This window comes from Scyliorhinus canicula, chromosome 10, assembly GCF_902713615.1.
Source record: "Scyliorhinus canicula chromosome 10, sScyCan1.1, whole genome shotgun sequence".
Taxonomy (NCBI): Eukaryota; Metazoa; Chordata; class Chondrichthyes; order Carcharhiniformes; family Scyliorhinidae; genus Scyliorhinus; species Scyliorhinus canicula.
In genome coordinates, this window is record NC_052155.1 from 188,490,771 (window position 1) to 188,511,681 (window position 20,911).

Below are 20,911 nucleotides of genomic sequence, written 5' to 3' on the forward strand. Positions count from 1 at the left end.
GGGTCAGGGTGGTCACTAAAGGACAGTGGGGGTCGGGGGGGGTTACGAAAGGACAGTGGGGGTCGGGGGGGGTTACGAAAGGACAGTGGGGGTCAGGATGGTCACTAAAGGACAGTGGGGGTCGGGGGGGGGTTACGAAAGGACAGTGGGGGTCGGGGGGGTTACGAAAGGACAGTGGGGGTCGGGGGGGGGTTACGAAAGGACAGTGGGGGTCGGGGGGGTTACGAAAGGACAGTGGGGGGTCGGGGGGGTTACGAAAGGACAGGGGGGTCGGGGGGGTTACGAAAGGACAGTGGGGGTCGGGGGGGTACGAAAGGACAGTGGGGGTTAGGGGGGGTCACTAAAGGACAGTGGGGCTCGGGGGGGTCACTAAAGGACAGTGGGGGTCGGGGGGGGATTTACGAAAGGACAGTGGGGATCGAGGGGGGTTACGAAAGGACAGTGGGGCTCAGGGGGGGGGGTTTACGAAAGGACAGTGGGGGTCGGGGGGGTTACGAAAGGACAGTGGGGGTCGGGGGGGGTTACTAAAGGACAGTGGGGGTCGGGGGGGGTTACGAAAGGACAGTGGGGGTCGGGGGGGGTTTACGAAAGGACAGTGGGGCTCAGGGGGGGGGGTTTACGAAAGGACAGTGGGGGTCGGGGGGGTTACGAAAGGACAGTGGGGGTCAGGGTGGTCACTAAAGGACAGTGGGGGTCGGGGGGGGGTTACGAAAGGACAGTGGGGGTCGGGGGGGTTACGAAAGGACAGTGGGGGTCGGGGGGTTACGAAAGGACAGTGGGGGTCGGGGGGGGGTTTATGAAAGGACAGTGGGGCTCGGGGGCGGTCACTAAAGGACAGTGGGGGTTAGGGGGGGTTACAAAAGGACATTGGGGGTCGGGGGGGTTTACGAAAGGACAGTGGGGCTCGGGGGGGGTTACGAAAGGACAGTGGGGGTCAGGGTGGTCACTAAAGGACAGTGGGGGTCAGGGTGGTCACTAAAGGACAGTGGGGGTCGGGGGGGGGTTACGAAAGGACAGTGGGGCTCGGGGGGGGGGGGTTACGAAAGGACAGTGGGGCTCGGGGGGGGGTTACGAAAGGACAGTGGGGGTCAGGGTGGTCACTAAAGGACAGTGGGGGTCAGGGTGGTCACTAAAGGACAGTGGGGGTCGGGGGGGGTTTATGAAAGGACAGTGGGGCTCGGGGGCGGTCACTAAAGGACAGTGGGGGTTAGGGGGGGTTACAAAAGGACATTGGGGGTCGGGGGGGTTTACGAAAGGACAGTGGGGGTCAGGGTGGTCACTAAAGGACAGTGGGGGTCGGGGGGGGGTTACGAAAGGACAGTGGGGGTCAGGGTGGTCACTAAAGGACAGTGGGGGCCAGGGTGGTCACTAAAGGACAGTGGGGGTCGGGGGGGGGTTACAAAAGGACAGTGGGAGTCGGGGGGGTTACAAAAGGACAGTGGGGGTCGGGGGGGGGATACGAAAGGACAGTGGGGCTCAGGGGGGGTTACAAAAGGACAGTGGGGCTCAGGGGGGTTACAAAAGGACAGTGGGGGTCGGGGGGGGGTTACGAAAGGACAGTGGGGATCAGGGGGGGGTTACAAAAGGACAGTGGGGGTCAGGGGGGTTACGAAAGGACAGTGAGGCTCGGGGGGGTTACAAAAGGACAGTGGGGGTCGGCGGGGGGGTTATGAAAGGACAGTGGGGGTCGGGATGGTCACTAAAGGACAGTGGGGGTCAGGGGGGTTACAAAAGGACAGTGGGGGTCAGGGGGGTTACAAAAGGACAGTGGGGCTCGGGGGGAGGGTTACAAAAGGACAGTGGGGGTCGGGGGGGGGGTTACAAAAGGACAGTGGGGGTCGGGGGGGTTACGAAAGGACAGTGGGGCTCGGGGGGGGGGTTACGAAAGGACAGTGGGGCTCGGGGGGTTACGAAAGGACAGTGGGGCTCGGGGGGGGGGTTTACGAAAGGACAGTGGGGCTCGGGGGGGGGGGGATACGAAAGGACAGTGGGGCTCGGGGGGGGTTTACGAAAGGACAGTGGGGCTCGGGGGGGGGGGATACGAAAGGACAGTGGGGCTCGGGGGGGGGGATACGAAAGGACAGTGGGGCTCGGGGGGGGGGGGGTTTACGAAAGAACAGTGGGGGTCAGGGTGGTCACTAAAGGACAGTGGGGCTCAGGGGGAGGGATACGAAAGGACAGTGGGGCTCGGGGGGGGGTTACAAAAGGACAGTGGGGCTCGGGGGGGGTTACAAAAGGACAGTGGGGGTCAGGGGGGTTACGAAGGACAGTGGGGGTCGGGGGGGGTTACAAAAGGACAGTGGGGCTCGGGGGGGGTTACAAAAGGACAGTGGGGGTCGGGGGGGTTACGAAAGGACAGTGGGGGTCAGGGGGGTCACTAAAGGACAGTGGGGGTCGGGGGGGGGGTTACAAAAGGACAGTGGGGCTCGGGGGGGGTTACAAAGGACAGTGGGGGTCGGGGGGGGTGGGTTACGAAAGGACAGTGGGGCTCGGGGGGTGGGTACGAAAGGACAGTGGGGGTCAGGGTGGTCACTAAAGGACAGTGGGGGTCAGGGTGGTCACTAAAGGACAGTGGGGGTCAGGGTGGTCACTAAAGGACAGTGGGGGTCAGGGTGGTCACTAAAGGACAGTGGGGCTCGGGGGGGGGTTTACGAAAGGACAGTGGGGGTCAGGGTGGTCACTAAAGGACAGTGGGGGTCAGGGGGGTCAGTAGCCTGACTGATTGCAGGTGGGATCAGTGAAGAAAAGCCCGTAACTGAAGTCTGTCTTGGTGGGCGCCTTGGGTGTGGTGAGCATCTGTCAGGCAGTAAGTTGTCGATCTTAGTTGCTTGATTGTTTGAAATGGTGGAGACTAGGGCAAAGAATGGCCAACAATTGTGTGAAATTCCCCTAACTGACCATGGCCAAAGGCTTTTCAGATTTTCAGGAATTTTAATATCAATTGAAAGGCTGGGATTGATACATTGTCTTGTCCAGTTGACTGGGCTTTGATCCATTGGTGATAGAGATGCACATTGAATTTATTTAATTGTTCCGCACTCCTAACCTCAGTGTGTCTGGAGCAAATCAAGTCATGAAAGAAAATTCTGATTTTCAGGTGTTATATGGAAAGCATGAGGCTTTGTCTGGCTCCTGAAGGATGTGATTTAGTTTGGTTATGGCTGTGCTGATTTCCTGTCCATACATATGGAAAATCAAAATGTAACAAGCCGAACACAGGCAGTGTATAACTCCAGAATGTCACGTGAAGTCTATTTCATCATCTCCAGCACAGCCGTCTCCTTTGGTATTCCGTGAACGTATTGCTGTCTCTATCACATTTGCTTTCTCCTGCTGAGGATTTTCCAGCTAACGATACCAGCCATGGAGTTTACAGTTTCTGGTAAACAGCTAACAAAATTTGGACAATTCAGTTACTATTTAACGTTTTATTTCAATTCTTGCAGTCCAGTTCTAACATTGTGTTCATAGAAGAATCTTAGAACCCCTGCAGTGCAGAAGGCGGTTATTCGGCCCATTGAGTCTGCACCGACTCTCCGAAACATTACCCTATCCAAGCCCGGTCCCCTCCTCCCTAGCCCTGTTACCTAACCTGCACATCCCTGGACGCTAAGGGGCAATTTAGCACATCCAATTCACACCTAACCTGCACATCTTTGGACTGTGGGTGGAAACCGGAGCACCCGGAGGAAACCCACGCAGACACGGGGAGAACGTGCAGACTCCGCACAGACAGTGACCCGAGGCCGGAATTGTGAGGCAGCAGTGCTAACCACTGTTCCACTGTTTTTGAATCTCTTCCACCCTCACTACCCTCTGCAATCTCGCTGCAACTCCCATTCTGGCTTCTTTGTAATCATTCCACCAATAGCTTCAGACAGAGATAAGGCGACACTTCTTCACCCAAAGAGTGGTGAGCCTGTGGAATTCATTACCACAGGAAGTAGTTGATGCTAAAACTTTGAATATATTCAAGAGGCGGCTGGATATTGCACTTGGGGAGAATGGGATCAAAGGCTATGGGGAGAAAGCAGGATTAGGCTATTGAGTTGGATGATCAGCCATGATCGTGATGAATGGCGGAGCAGGCTCGAAGGGCCAAAAGGCCTCCTCCTGCTCCTACCTTCTATGTATCTATGTATGTCAACGCCCTAGGATTCCCTCCCTCACCCTCTCTTTTTCTTAATGGCCTTAAAATCCACCTCAGCTGACCTGTCTCCTCACGTGGCCCAGTGTCAGATTTGCTTCATGGTGCTGAGGTGGGCCACTTTGGGGTGTTTACCATGTTAGAGTTCTCCATAAATTCAAGCTGTTACTGATCTTAATGCACAAAAATTCACTTTCCCTCGCAGTGCCCCCCGATTCAGAAAAACTGCAGTCTGTGTGAGGCATAGCTGTGCATATATACTCTCCGTAATGTTTTAGTACAGCACAGACACCTATTTTCACACTGGTCGAGCATTGACTCCGGCAGGCTGTCACAAGATAGACTAACATTTCTAACATTGCAATCACAACCTCAGGATTTTATAAAATTCTTTACCACCAAGGAACCATGTTTGAAGTGTTACAATATGGAAATGTAGCAGCCTATTTGTACATATTGGAACCCTGTAAATGTAGGGCAACATGATAAATTGGTCAGATAATCAGTTTTACTGATGTTGGTTAAGAGTTATTGTGCCCAGGGACAGCACGGTGGCCTAGTGGTTAGCACAACCGCCTCACGGCGCTGAGGTCCCAGGTTCGATCCCGGCTCTGGGTCACTGTCTATGTGGAGTTTGCACATTCTCCTCGTGTCTGCGTGGGTTTCGCCCCCACAACCCAAAAATGTGCAGAGTAGGTGGATTGGCCACGCTAAATTGCCCCTTAATTGGAAAAAATAATTGGGTAATCTAAATTTTAAAAAAAAGAGTTATTGTGCCCAAGGGAGGCTCCCCTGTTCTTCTTCAAAATGGGACCATGGGATTGTTTACTCCCACAAGAGAGGACAGACAAGGCCTCGGTTTAGCATCTCTGACCATGCAGCTTTCCCTCAGTGCTGCAATGGGAGTGTAAGCCAGAGTGTCTGTAGTCAGACTTGAAGCCACAACCTAGGATTCCGAGGTGGGAGCACCACTATTCAACTCCACGACCTGATATTGAGAAACTGTTCCAGAAAACACAATGGTGCAAATGCTTCTGCCTCACAGAGCTGTGGCAAACGGAGTATCTGGGGTGCAGCTTTATTGAAATTGTTGGTGTCTGCTTCCCTCGGTGCTTGGGTCAAGTTATGTCCTGTTTGTAGCGGCTGTCGGTGCCTCTTCATCCCGCTTGTCTGCGATGGGTTCAGCCCAGCCTCGACGGAGTGTGCGATCTCTGGCTGTGGCTAAGACAAAAGACAAGAGGCCCTGCAGGAATGGCCATTTCCATTAGTCTGGGAGATCAGGGGATTCCTACACTGCTCACCATCATGGGTGATGTCACCAGTATTGTGATGTCACCATCATGGTGATGTCACCATCATATGGATGTCAACTCCTCCCTGCCAGACAGGATTGAGGGGAGTGCTGTAAGTGAAATGTCCACTACTTGTAGGTAATAAATTGAAGTGTTGTGCGATCATACGGTACGATTGATTTTAGAACATATTGCAATGGATATGATTGTCTTGGGTGTGATCTCAAGATGGTATTGAGGACCCTTTCCATGTATGGAGAGTGGGAAGTTTATTTTCCTCTTCTCATTCTCTTCAGTGGGCATCACTGGCTAGGCCAGCATTTATTGCCCATCCCTAATTGCTCTTGAGAAGGTGGTGGTGGGCTGCCTTGAAACCACACATGTGTTGCAGGTACATCCACAGTGCTGTGAGGGTGTTCCAGGATTTTAACCGAGCGACAGTGATGGATTGCGGTATAATTCCGGAAGGTGTGTGCCTCGGACGGGAACTTCCCAGCTGTGGGCATTCTCAAGCATCTGCTGCTGTCGTTGAGTCTTTCTAAGTGGTGGAGGTCGCAGGTTTGGAAGGTACTGATCAAGGAACCTTGACAGGTTGCTCCAGTGCTTCTTGTAGATGGCATACGTGTGTGTGCATCAGTGGTGGAGGGTGTGAATATTGAAGGTGGCGAATGGGGTTGTTGGTTCAAATTAAGCGGGCTGCTTTGTCCTGGCTTGTTTAAAGCTCCACTAATGTTATCAGGGCCACGCTGACCCAGACAAGTGTAGAATGTTCCATCACACTCCTGACTTGTGACCTGTCGATGGTTGCGGGGGGGTGGGGTGGGGGAGTCAGAATCTCCAGGTTACCAGAACCCGTTCTATTTTACTCCTGAGTCTCGTAGCTATGGATTGCGTGCGATACTGCTGCAAATGATTTTTCCAATGCGCAAGGCAAATCCATGTGCTCTCCCCTGCTGTGCCTGCTGGCGTCTTGCGTACTTTTCGCTCGACTATTGGGCACATTCCCTCCTTCTCCCTTTCTCAATCACCTCAAACTCCCAGAACTGAATTGCTTTTTCTTTTTCTCTCTCTATCCATTCGCCTATTCTTGTTTCCTGACGCTGTTTCCTCCTGACAGATCCCTACACTGCTTTTATTTTTATGAATCCCAGTGTGATATCGACTCCTGACCCATAACATTAATGCCGACTGTCTGTCTTTCTCTGTAATGCACGCCCTTCCAAAAAAAAAAACGGCTGCCGAATATGGGTCGGATTTGCAAAAAATAAAAATCGCGTGACATGACTGCCCAGGCTCACTGAGGGTATTAATAACTCCACGCCAAACACTAATGAAATATTCTATGAAGCACATTGATGTTGAGGTATTGTAACACTAGAAAGTGCAGACATTTCTGCAACTCTAGGGGTCTATTAGCAGACCGAAAGGATGAAGCTATTTTCTTTCTTGTTGGACTATGTGAGCAATAATTTGAAACTAAAGCCAGGGATAGTATTACCCTTAAAACATCCATTTGGCACACATCCTCCTTGTAGTGCGTGCCACAAGAGGAACATGCGGGAGGGGGGGGGGGGGGGGGGGGCGGGGCGGTGGGGGGGGCGGGGCGGTGGGGGTGGGGGGGTTGCTGGTGGGTTACTGGATCGCAGTTCTAATTCTTTATAAGGCCACGACTACACTTGAGTCTGCTTCTTTGGACGATTGATGTGCATGCGTGTCTGAATCGTGGGAGGAGCGAGCAATTCTCTTTCTCGACTCTTGCCCACGTCCCCCTCAGCTGCAGTCATCATTTTGTTTTGAGTTTTGGTGAGTTGTCTCTTAGCCGATGAGCGATTAACTCTTAAAATGCTACCTTTTTTTTTGTTGCCCGGAGCTAGTTTATCAACATGGCGGCAATTTGTGGCCATGTTTAAGGTCTCAATTCCACATTTTGACAGTTTTGGATCTTGCCCACTCCTGATGTTTGTCAATTTTTTGTGATCTTTTTCGAGAAAAATTTAATTATCCAATAGTTTGAACAAAGTAAAATAATAATGTGTCAAAGTGGAAATGGTCCTTGAAGGAAAAATAACTCTGAGTGAAATAGACTTGGCTGCCTCAATAGAATTCCTTTCCTAATGGAATTGTATATATTTTGAAAAATATACTGAATTTTAAAATGTTATTTTATAAAGTGTTATGTTTCAGTTGGATTTCATTTTGAATGTTATTTATATTGAATAAGTGAGACTTCCCCTTGTACGGAAGCTGCCTGAAGCTTGAAGTCTCTAGTTTGCTACAAACTGTTGCTATTTGGATTTAAACCCTATTGCTAAAAGTGATTGTAAAATGTTTATTTTGATATAATAACTGGTCTCGGCAACCGGTCTAATGAGGAATGGACTCAGCTTCAATTTTTTAAATTGGAAATTTTAATACTACCGTAATTTCAAGCAAGAATTCTTAAACATCCTGAGGTTAATGGCCTGTCAAACCTTAAATCGAATCCAAGACTGAGAATCCACTTTAATATCCAGTCCTTGGAAAATGTTCTTTATTTGTTCTCTGGGTGTGAGCCTCGGTGCGAAGGCAGATCCCTGATTTCCGTCAGATTGATCAAGCTGCAGATTTTCAGGATGGAGACTCGAGGCTGGGTTTATCTGCACCCGGCTGGGGAAGGGCGTCATGGTGGGCGTGATGCACCATCAATTGGACACGAGGCGAGAGCTAGTTCCAAACGACAGGCTTTAATACACTAGATATGTGCCCGGCAGTAGGCGTACAGAGAAAGGCACGATTGCCAGCCGGTACGGGTTCTTATACCCCGCCTCGTAGGCGGAGCTACCTACCTCTCAGCCAATCGGCGGGGAGGCACATGACCCGCCTCAGCCAATTGGCAGAGAGTCACATGACTTGCCTGGGCCTGAGCGCGCCCCGAGAATCCCACTCCATCTTTCACAGCAGGCATTTAACCTGCAGGATCGCAGCACTGTGTCTGTGCCCCCAAGGTTAGTTTGCACACCTGCATCAAGCAGCACCCATGGGCATCAGATCCAGGCTTCACAGACCGCGGTGCATCAGTTTCCGGGGGGGGTCTTATGGGCAAAGTCTCTACCGCCACCACACAAAGGCTGAGGTGGTCTTTGCTTTTACTGGGCTGCAGGGTAAGGGCCCCACAAGGAGGAAGGGGCCGGACAGTACTGAGGGAAGGGAAGGGGGTGCAGAGCAAGGCCTCCGTTGGGTGTTTTGAGCAGAGAAGACTGCAGACAGAGACACACGACTTGAGGGGGGGAGGGCTGAGGTGACTGCAATGCTGCCCAACTGAAATGATAGTTCTAAATTGAGGACCAAGGCACAGCTGCGACGGGTTAGCAGTTGTCCAATTGACAGGGGGTCAGGAAAGTGAAGCAATAATGTCCACTCACACAACACTGGTGCCTCAAAGTGCATCTGTGGGTATTCTCATTTTAACTCCTCAATCGTAGCCGTCAAGTTCACCAGAGTGTTGTGGAACTACAACAGGACAGGCTTGAGAAGCCCCTTGGGAATCTGGCCATCCACTCAGAGGAGAAGCCTCCAGACCCTCTAAATCAGTCTCCTACAGAAGCTAAACCTTCTTACCCTCCTGTCTAGTCCAAACAGCACAATCTCGGAGTGCAGGAGGGGGAGCAGGGTGTGAGGGGGATGCTGCTGCCGATGAGCGTTCATACACACCCCCCCATTGGGCACCAGGGACATGTCTAAAAAGGCACTAAGGTGCAGTCAGATGATTCCTTGACTGGGAGTGGACCTTTGGAAAGGTGTCTTCACACTGGAGCCTCCCTCGGCTGAAGAGAAGGCAAACGCCATGGCGCCCAGAGTTGAGTAGCCAATCAGATGCAGCCTACCTGTGAAACCACGTGTTTCCTGTAAATGAATAACGAATACAGTTCGAAGCACTTGGTGCTGTGGAAATTTGCCATTGCGGGCGGCAAGAGGAATACTTTTTCTTATGCCCGCTAATGCACTTAGAAAATCCTGTGTTTTTTTGTGGGTTTAGGAAATTGAGGGATCTGGAGCAAAGGCAGGTTAATGGAGTTAAGATACAAACCAGCCACAATTTGATTGAATGGCGTGACAGTCTCAATGGCACCATTTCGCTCCAATTTCAAGCTTTGGCACCTTGGCATTTGGGATGGTTTTAAAGTTGCAGTGAATTACTTTGTTGGGCCCTTTTTTAAGCTGGAATCTTGGCCGGAATTCTCTGATTGTTTGGATTCTCAGTTCCCTCTGGCAGCGCACTGAGATTCCCCAGATCAACTGGATTGCTGGATTTCCCTTGCATGCCCTGTTCTTATTCTGTCTCCTGAAGCGCTGTACTTGGCCCTGGTGAGGCCTGGGTGAGGATGGTCTGATTAGTTTATAACATTGACTTTATAACCTTTTTTTTTTGCACGATAATTTGAAGCAAAGCGGTGAGACGGTTGTTTGGAGTATTGGAACAACTTGGAAAAGTGAGGATAGTTTGTTTTAACCAGTTAAACAATTTAAAACAACGTATAAATATAGAACAGAACAGACTATAAACTTCTTAAATAGATTTACTTTTATTTTGTTTATCAAATTTCCATTTGTCATTTTAATAACCCGATGCTGTGAAACAAACTCTTATGAGCTGGAATTATGTTCCATGCGCCCAGATTAAAATAGGTTACAGTTGTGTGGAGCGTTGCCACTAACTGATTAAATGTTGAGTTTGGGCGAGATTCCTTTCACCACATTGTGGTGAGGATGTGGAACTTGTTGCCACAGGGATTGATTGAAGCACAGAGCATTGGTGTGTACAAGGGGAAGGTTGGTGTTGATGCACACATCAGAGAACGTGGGGGTTAGGGAAGGGGGAAGTCCATGGGGAGCTTAAATACTGGCAGAGTGAGGTGAGGCAGAATGGTCTGTTTCTGTGCATTGATGCATCATGTTCGAGTGCTCAGACACAGGAAACTTGCACCACTCAGCTCAGACTCAACATGAAATATCAGAAGTGGATAATCGAGATTAGCCCTGATGCCTGACGACCCAACCTAGGTCCTTGACATCTGTCAAAAGATTCATCTGATCATCAGGGAAGGAGGCGAATTTCAGTTTTGTGCAGAATAGCTTGGTTTGATATTTAAAAAGCCAATGTCTGGTTCACTGCAATTAGCTTCCATTCTGGGCAATCTCGTATCGTTTCCTTTTCACACATTCCTGGAGTTGCCCAATTCTCTGTCTGGGATCCGTACCTCTGGAAGGTGGCGAGCAGATGAAATTTCACTGTCTGAATTCCGCAAGATGTATGCTTCCGTCGCATTGTTACATAAAATTCCTGTAAATCTGACTGCTTGGAGACTGCTACAGTCTGCAGAGTGGGTTGATTAATGGTTTGTCGGCTTGTGTTTTTGGTGTTAATTAAATACAGCTGGTTCACTAATGTCCCTTTTGGTGACAGGGGGCTGAGGGGTGGGGGGGGGGGGGGGGAGGGGAGTTGATCGGTGTGGTGTGGGGGGCAAGGGTATGAAAACACTGCCATTCTTACCCAGTCTGGCTCCAGTCCCATTAACATGGTTAACATGGGGCCTCACGGTAGCATGGTGGTTAGCATCAATGCTTCACAGCTCCAGGGTCCCAGGTTCGATTCCCGGCTGGGTCACTGTCTGTGCGGAGTCTGCACGTCCTCCCCGTGTGTGCGTGGGTTTCCCCCGGGTGCTCCGGTTTCCTCCCACAGTCCAAAGATGTGCAGGTTAGGTGGATTGGCCATGATAAATTGCCCGTAGTGTAAGGTTAATGGGGGGATTGTTGGGTTACGGGTATACGGGTTACGTGGGTTTAAGTAGGGTGATCATTGCTCGGCACAACATCGAGGGCCGAAGGGCCTGTTCTGTGCTGTACTGTTCTATGTTCTAACTGTGGTCTATCAAACTCCTCCACTGTATTGGGCAGATCATCATTGCCTTCTCGGGGTGACTAGGTGGTGGGGAGTAGGTGCTGGTTCCAATGGTAGCCTCATCCTAGGGGTGAATCTTTCTCACGAAGAATCACCAACAGATTTGTTCTCTTTCTGAGATTGGGGAGCATCCTGTGAATGACCTGGTGTTGTCAGTCTTCACCCTGAACCCATGTGCTTGACAAATCCTCCATTCATTTAACTGCCATGGAAGCGTGCTCACTCAAGCTGCCCCGGATTACATGGCTCCCCACACCACTCACTGTTTTCAGTCCGTGCGGCAGGTTAGAAATGCGCTGATGTTTCACAAAAGATCCGAGTTTTGGTCATCACCCCCCAGTTGGAAACATTGCCTTTTTCACATTTGTGTCAGTTGCTCACTTTTTTACCGAGAGAAGAGTGGACATAGAATATAGAACATACAGTGCAGAAAGAGGCCACTCGGCCCATCCAGTCTGCACCGACCCACTTAAGCCCTCACTTCCACCCTACCCCCATAACCCCTCCTACCCTTTTTGTACATTAAGGGCAATTTATCATGGCCAATCCACCTAACCCGCATGTCTTTGGACTGTGGGAGGAAACCAGAGCACCCGGAGGAAACCCACGCAGACACGGGGAGGATGTGCAGACTCCGCACAGATAATGACCCAGCGGAGAATTGAACCTGGGACCCTGGCGCTGTGAAGCCACAGTGCTATCCACGTGTGCTACCGTGCTGTACAAGATCCTCATTTGTCAATTTGACCCTCATGGGAATGAAGACTTGGTGATCAATGTATCCACACTTCCAGTTGGCATCTAGATGGCAGCCGTCACCGTGAGTAGCATATTCTTCTTTTGCCATTGGGTGTACGTCCCCCTCCAGTGACTACACTTCAGGGCCTGCTGTCATTCAAGAGAGTGGAATGGAGGCCGTGGCTTCTCTCAAGTGGATATAAAAGATTCCATGGCAGAATTAAAAGAGCAGGAAAGTGTCGCTGCCACCATTCCTTCCTTGGCCAACTTCTAAAACAGCCTATCTGCTCATTGACCATATTGCTGGCAGTGGGAGCTTGCTGTGCATAATGCCACATGTCCTTGTTTCTCGCACTTACTGAATTGAATCTTGCTGGCAATCTGACCAGCGTGATAGAGCCTTGGCCTGAGCGATATGGTCCCCACGGCCCTAATCACTGCCATGAAGTTTGCAATTTATCCAATTTGTCACTTCCCAGCATCTAGCTGTCCTCCACTCATACTGAGGGAGTCAAAGGTGCCGTCCCTTGGATGTGAGATTAAACTCAGGACCCATCTGTGCTCTCGTATGTATAAATCCCATGACACTATTTCTAGGACAAGCAGGAGACCTCCCTGGGGCCCTGGCCAATATCTACCTTTCAATCAACATCACAAAACCTGGCCATTACCGTTGGAATTTGCTGTGTGCAAATTGGCAGCCCTGCTCCAACATTACTACAACAGCTTGCATTAAGCTAGTGTCTCTTGCTAAGCCCCTGCATCTATCCTTTCAGACATGTTAATGGGTCACTCTATGGTAAATGTTAATTGTACTTTATGCTTTGGTGATGTGTAATCTTCTATGTGTGCAGGAGTTTATTTAAAGTTTGCGCACATGCTTCCAGTTTGTTGCTTCCCTTTATTTCACTTTCTCTGTATTCGCAGCCAGGCGCGACTATCAGCACATAGAACAATGAACAGAAATACATAATCAAACTTCACTTTTCGAATAGAGGATACGAGGGGTGATTTTTTTTTAACCATTAATGGCCTCATAAAACACTCACTCTTTGTGGGATGAATTATTCCCATGTAGCTTGTCTTTTTTAACTCTGACTTTTCACAAGTCAGCGTAGGGATTGACGCAATAGTCTATTGATCCTTAATCATTTGGTGCTGTGCCTTCCAACACAACAGCAAAATCCTGCAGATGCTGGAAATGTGAACTAAAGCCATAAGACATAGGAGCAGAATTAGGCCACTCGGCCCATTGAGTCTGCTCTGCCATTCAATCATGGCTGATAATTTTCTCATCACCATTCTCCTGCCTCCTCCCCATAACCCCTGATCCCCCTATTAATCAAGAACCTATCTATTTCTATCTTAAAGACACTTAGCGATTTGGCCTCCACAGCCTTCTGCGGCAAAGAGTTCCACAGATTCACCACACTCTGGCTGAAGAAATTCCTCCACATCTCTGTTTTAAATGATCGTCCCTTTAGTCTGAGATGGTGTCCTCTGCTTCTAGTTTATCCTACAAGTGGAAACATCATCTCCACGTCCACTCTATCCAGGCCACGCAGTGTCCTGTAAGTTTCAAAAAGATCTCCCCTCATTCTTCTAAACTCCAAGGGTACAGACCCAGAGTCCTCAACTATTCCTCATACGACAAGCTCTTCATTCCAGGGATTATTCTTGTGAATCTCCTCTGGACCCGTTCCAAGGCCCAGCACATCCTTCCTTAGATACGGGGCCCAAAACAGCTCACAATACTCCAAATGGGGTCTGACCAGAGCCTTATACAGCCTCAGAAGTACATCCCTGGTCTTGTATTCTAGCCCTCTTGACATGAATGCTGACATTGCATTTGCCTTCCTAACTGCCGATTGAACCTGCATGTAGACCTTAAGAGATTCTTGAACAAGGACTCCCAAGTTCCTTTGTGCTCCCCCCCCGGGCAATTCTCCAACCCAGCGGTGGATTGGAGACTCCCACCCCAGGGCCGGGATTCTCCGCTATCCGGTGGGGTGGGCCGTACCGGCACCGAGGAGTGGCGTGAACCTTCAGGGGCTAGGCCGGTGCCAAAGGCTTGTGCGAGTTGGCGTATGTGCGGGAGCGCCAGCGTGCGCTGGCATCATCCCAGTGCATGCGCAGGGGGGTTCTTCTCCGTGCCGGCCATGGCGGACCGTTACAGCGGTCACAGAGGGAAAGAGTGCCCCCACGGCACAGACCCGCCCGCAGATCGGCGGGCCCCGATCGCGGGCCAGGCCACCGGGGGCCCCCCACCCTGGGGCCAGATGCCCCCCGCATCCCCCCCCCCCCCCCCCAAGGACTCCGCAGGCCGCCCGAAGAGCCAGGTCCCGCCGGTAAGGACCTTGTTTGAATTACGCCGGCAGCACTGGCCGAAAACGGCCGGCCACTCGGCCCAGCGCGGAGCGGAGAATCGCCGGCGGGGGGGGGGGGGGGGGGGGGGGCACTGCCAACGGCCCCTGACCGGCATGACGCGATTCCAGCCCTCACCGAAAAGCCGCGCCGAAGAATCCGGCAGCCGGCATCAAGGCAGCGGGGCAGGTCCCCGGCAATTGTCCGGCCCAACGGGGGCTCGGAGAATCCCTCTCCAGATCTTTGTGTCATCTGCAAACGGAGCAGGGTTTAACCTTGATTATTAAACATATTCTCCGGCTACAGTTAGTATTCTCCGAGGCCTCATCGTCCAAAAAGGTGGGGACCACACTTCACTGCTCATTAAATCGGCATCAAGATAACCAATAACTGGGACCGTGCAGTGGGATCTTCATCCTTAAACTAGAAGTCTCTGATGTCTATTTAAAAGTTATTTTAATGGACTGTGTCTGTCTTGCATTCATTCCCAGATATTAAGTTAAATGCAACACATTAATAAGTGTCACTGATGGTGGTGTTCATTTGATGCTACTGTGTTCCTGTCCAAGCAGTGGTTTGAGTCTGATTGAAAAGCTTTCTGGCTGATTCATGTATCGGATGATTTAACAGATGTCAGTAATTCAGCTGCCCGATTTTGAACTGACTTTTCTGTAAAAAATAAAACATCCTGGGAAATTGTTCCCAATTGAAAATTTCACTCGCCTTTCTGAGGGGAAACTGGAGCTGGAGCGCCGTTCCAGCGGCTAAGTGTTGGCTTGAACGGAGAATTTGCAGCTGTTTTGCGATGCACAAATCGTCGCTGACCCTCTGGGACCGGTGAGGGGCGAGCAACAACGCCGGGTGAAACCCCCGGTTCCCGTGCCAAAGACGGCCGGACAATGGCCGGGTCCCAGCTGTGCATGCGCACGGTAACCACCTGCATCGGTCGCGTCGTGCAACATGGTGCCAGCCGTGCAGGGACCTGACCCGCCATCCGCGACCCCCAAGGCCACCCCATGGCCACCCCCCCATCAGTTGCCCCAGCCCTCGCGGAAGCCCCCCCCCACCCCCCCACCCGGCCAGCAGCATGGATCCTGGCCGAGCGTGGTGAAGCTCGCCAGTCCGCAGCCGCCGTGCCGGGTACCCGGCCGCTGAGACCACACGTGTCCCGCGCCATCGGGAACTCGGCCTATCAGGGGCTGAGCATTGTGGGCCTGCCGATGATGCGCCAACACCATTGCAGCAGCGCGTGACACGGTGACATCATTTTGGAGTGGGCGGAGCATGGCTGACCGGCGTAAAACCGACGCCGGCCCAGATTTGGCCGTCAGAGACGATTCTCCGCCCGATCGCCGAATACGATATCGGCGCAGACAACAGAGAATCCCGCCAATGAAGCGTGATTCAGCGACCGCAGTGCGCCTGGTGCAGATCCGCGAGCTCCAGGTGCAGATCCGGGAGCTCCGGGTGCAGATCCGCGAGCTCCGGGTGCAGATCCGGGAGCTCCGGGTGAAGATCCGGGAGCTCCATGTGCAGATCCGGGAGCTCCGGGTGAAGATCCGGGAGCTCCGGCTGTTGATCCGGGAGCTCCGGCTGTTGATCCGGGAGCTCTGGATGCAGATCCTCGAGCTCCGGGTGTAGATCCGCGAGCTCCGGGTGCAGATCCTCGAGCTCCGGGTGCAGATCCGGGAGCTCCAGGTGCGTATCTGGGAGCTCCGGGTGCAGATCCATGAGCTCCGGGTGCAGATCCAGGAGCTCCGGGTGCAGATCCGGGAGCTCCGGGTGCAGATCCATGAGCTCCGGGTGCAGATCCATGAGCTCCGGGTGCAGATCCATGAGCTCCGGGTGCAGATCCGGGAGCTCCGGGTGCAGATCCATGAGCTCCGGGTGCAGATCCAGGAGCTCCCGGTGCAGATCCGGGAGCTCCGGGTGCAGATCCATGAGCTCCGGGTGCAGATCCGGGAGCTCCGGGTGCAGATTCGGGGTGCTCCGGGAGCAGATCCGGGCGCTCCGGGTGCAGAGCCACGAGCTCCTGGTGCAGGTCCGGGAGGTTCGGGAGCAGATCCAGGAACTCCAGGTGCAGATCCGGGAGCTCCGGGTGCAGATCCGGGAGCTCCGAGTGCAGGTCCGTGAGCTCCGAGTGCAGATCCGGGAGCTCTGGGTGCAGATCCTCGAGCTCCGGGTGCAGATCCGGGAGCTCCTGGTGCAGATCCGGGAGCCACGGGAGCAGATGCGGGAGCTCCGGGTGCAGATCCGGGAGCTCCGGGTGCAGATCCGTGAGCTCCGGGTGCAGATCCGGGAGCTCCTGGTGCAGATCCACGAGCTCCAAGTGCAGAGCCACGAACTCTGGGTGCAGATCCTCGAGCTCCTGGTGCAGATCTGGGAGCTCCGGGTGCAGATCCTCGAGCTCCAGGTGCAGATCCGGGAGCTCTGGGTGCAGATCCTCGAGCTCCTGGTGCAGATCCGGGAGCCACGGGTGCAGATCCGGGAGCTCCGGGTGCAGATCCGGGAGCTCCGGGTGCAGATCAGCGAGCTCCGGGTGCAGATCCGGGAGCTCCGGGTGCAGATCCGGGAGCTCCGGGTGCAGATCCGGGAGCTCCGGGTGCAGATCCGGGAGCTCCGTGTGCAGATCCGGGAGCTCCGGGTGTAGATCCGGGAGCTCCGGCTGCAGATCCGGGAGCTCCGGGAGCTCCGGGTGCTGATCCGGGAGATCCGGGTGCAGATCCGGGAGCTGCGGGTGCAGATCCGGGAGCTCCGGCTGCAGATCCGGGAGCTCCGGGAGCTCCGGGTCCTGATCCGGGAGCTCCGGGTGCAGATCCGGGAGCTCCGGGTGCAGATCCGGGAGCTCCGGGTGCAGAGCCACGAGCTCTGGGTGATTGTGCGAGAGCCCCAATCTGGATTCCCTGACGGGTGCAGTGAGTCACTCGACTCGGTCTGCCTGGTGTGACTGGACCTTGCCCTCACTGGGTGAGATCCAGATTTGCATATTTAAATAGCTGATTAGACTAATTTAAATACCTGGACACCGCTTAAGTTGACTCAGTTATCCATTTGGTTGGCTGCAAAGCACCTCATTGGAAAAATGAGGACCTACTCCTCATGTTTCGATGGAGATCCATTAGAACATTGCAGCAGGCCAAGGACAGAGATGTCAGTGTGAGAGCAAGGTGTAGAATTAAAGCGACAGCCCGCTGGGAGCTGAGGGTCAGGGTTTACTGTAACAAAGATGTTCTTCAAATTGGCCACCCCGGGAGCTAGCGATCAGTCCAGTGCCATGCCGAGTGCTGGTGACGCTGTTTTAGCCGACACTTAACTCCTGACCTGCCACATCTGATTTACCCGTAAGGGCTGGAACTGTGGGTTATAACTTGCTGTGGCTGTAGGGGAATGTAATGAGGAAATAAACGTAAAAAGAGACGGCGAGAGGAAGTGAAGCATCTTGTGATGTTGTTACACCAGAAATTTAGTATGGGTGCTAAAGTTATCAGAGTTGGTCCATTCATTGGTTGTGCTTAAAGTTATTTCAATTGGACTGGACGACTTTTCACCCCATGTGTGTTCCTCAGCCACTTCAGACTGAAAGGCCGCAGCTTGATTCTCAGTAAATCCTCCGCACCTTCAGGGATTAGGCCGACGCAGTGGGGATAGCAGCGCGCCAACCGCTGCCGAAGGGCCTCCGCCGGCCAACGTGAGTTGGCGCAAGCGCGGGAGCGCCAGCGTGTGCTGGCGTCATCTTAGCGCATGCGCAGTGGGGGTTGTCTCCACAGCAGCCGGTGCAGAGGGAAAGTGTGCCCCCACGGCACAGGCCCACCCGCAGATCGGTGAGCCCCGATCATGGGGCAGACCACCGTGGGGGCACCCCCCGGGGACAGATCACCCCCCCCCCCGAGGACCCCGGAGGCCACCCGCAGAGCCAGGTCTCGCCAGTAAGTACCAGGTCTAATTTACGCCGGTGGGAGAGGCCTACAACGGGCGGCCGATTGGCACATCGTGGGCCGGAGAATAGCCGGGGGGCCGCTGCCAGCAGCAGAATTACCACCCTGGTCAAAACCCCGGTGCCGGAGAGTTCTTGCCGCCCTCGGCGATTCTCTGGCCCAGAGCAGGGGGGGGGGGGGGGGGGGGGTCGGAGAATCCCACACATTATATTTCAGATTTCATATTCGTGGCAATAATGTTATTAAAATCCTAGTTGAAAATACATACAGGCAATGTGTCTACTAAATCTGTAATTAAGGAGCCATGAAAGGTGAGGTAACGATTGATTTTTAAAAACCATTTAATTGTTTACAGACAGGCAGCTAATGGGATATTGTTTTGATTGCTGGAGATTCCCCGGAGAGTAGATCATTTATGAGGGATTGGATCTAGTCCTAGCTAGGCAGATGAAGGAACACCTTTTGTGAAATACAGATGATGTAATTAATGGGAGGAGCCAGGTCTGCCTGTGGTTTGCAGTTTTGCCAAATGCTGTTATGTTGAACAGAAGAGTCTGAAAAGACAGAAGGATTTTCAGGCTGTTCCTGAAAAGGGTCTCTCTCTCCAGAGGTATGCACAGTTAAGCAAGTAACCTGTTTTCTGAACTTTATTCATAAGTGGCATTTGAACTGGATCGGGTTGCTTCATTGGAATTAGTAATGGGTATAGATAGTATGTTAAAGTTTTTCCTTTTGTTTAAAACTGTTCAACTAATAATTATAAAGTTATTTCTGTCCTGTTAATGTGGTTAATTCTGTGTTTAAATTCAGTTTGTTTTAACATAAAGATACCAATTGGCCGGAGTCGCCACTCCTGGCGTAAAGTATACTTTCCTCCAGTTTTACAAATATAAAGTTGTTTGAGGTTTTTATCCTGACAGAAGTTGGGGTCTTCTGTATCCTAACAAAGTGAAAGTTGGCTTTGATTGTCAGCCTTCAACATCCAGTGAGTCTGTAGTATTTAGAATAGATCTGATTTCTCTGTAGCTAAGTTCTCTTGAGTCTATTTTGGCTAAGATTTATTATTTTATCTGAGTACAGGCAAGGTCAGCATTTATTACCCATCCCTAATTGCCCACTGAGAAAGTGGTGGTGAGTTGCCTTCTTGAACCGCTGCAGTCCATGTGCTGTAGGTACACCCACAGTGCTGTTAGGGAGCGAGTTCCAGGATGTTGCCCCAGAGACAGTGAAGGAACGGCCGATGTATTTCCAAGTCGGGATGGTGAGTGACTTGGAGGGGAACCTCCAGGTGGTGGGGTTCCCAGGTATCTGCTGCTCTTGTCCTTCTAGATGGTAGAGGTCACGGGTTTGGAAGGTGAAAGGAAGACCTTGACTAAATGGTCGGAGATCCACATTTGCCTGCAAGGAAGTTTAACCCTTCTAATTATTTTTCATTCATCCTTTCATGCAGAGCGAAAGCAGAAGAAAGCAAAAGGCAAGGGTGAGAGGAAAAGGAAGAGGGCCAGACCCAGAGATCACAGACAGTACGTCGTCTTTCAAGCTACAGAGAACACTGACCAGTAAACGGACAGACCCATTTATTTACAAAGTGCATCAAGCCCTCCACCCTCGTACACACCACACACCTTCGCAGTGCTGCTACTATTGACTGTATCAGCGGCAAGTAACGAGAGCGCACGAGAGAGAGAGAGAGAGACAGAGCGTGCACAAGCTTTGTTTTATGTAGACATTTTGTTTTGTCGTTTCCCCCCCATTTGACCTGAATGGAATGAGTTCGGCACGTCGATGATGTTTACAAAGGTCGGTGGAGACCAATTGGTCCGACAAGCCGCCATTAAAATGGTAACTTCGATAAAACAACAGCAACACCAGGAAGTCCCTGCTTGAACAGGTGGAGAATGGGACTTGTTCCGTCTATTTATATGAAAGAAGACATTCTAACACAGGAAGAGGACTGTTCATTGAAGGCGTTTTTATTTTCTTTTATCATACATTCCAGAAAGACCGTCCCAGATGTGTGACTCCATGCGGAGCTACAATGTATAATCCTCAGCACAACTTTTATTGACAGTTGCTGAAATAAAATGCTTTAAACTGTATAAACCTCAAGCAATGAGTATCTCCTCGTTGCTTGACTGGCATGTTCACTGTGCTGAGTCTACCCATAATAAACGTATTTACTGTACATGTAAACATCCTATTGTGTCGACAATCTGCTTCATGATCGTTAGCAGTACTATCACCCTCCCCTACCTCCAAATCCAAGTTTGCATTTTCTGGAATTAGACTAGGGCATGTCAAGAAATGCTGTAGCGATTCCTTTGATAGTTTGAACCCTGATGTAAACCCTCACGAATATTTAATAACCAAACCTGTTGTATATTTCATATCGCAAGGGCTAATGCAGAGATGACACTAGTTTAGTTTGTGTGTGAGTGTAATTGGTTTTATTCAGTGCTTTAAAATGTCTACTCCATGCGTCAGCTCTAGCTTCCAT

At 51.7% G+C, this 20,911-nt stretch overlaps 1 long non-coding RNA gene across 1 annotated transcript; it reads left to right on the forward strand.

The window, feature by feature from the left end:
• Positions 1-5,514: 5,514 nt before the first annotated feature.
• LOC119972859 lies at positions 5,515-20,611 on the forward strand. The gene is made up of 2 exons (XR_005462164.1): positions 5,515-5,551; positions 19,865-20,611. It is a non-coding gene; the product is annotated as an uncharacterized LOC119972859 (long non-coding RNA).
• The last annotated feature ends 300 nt before the right edge of the window (positions 20,612-20,911 follow it).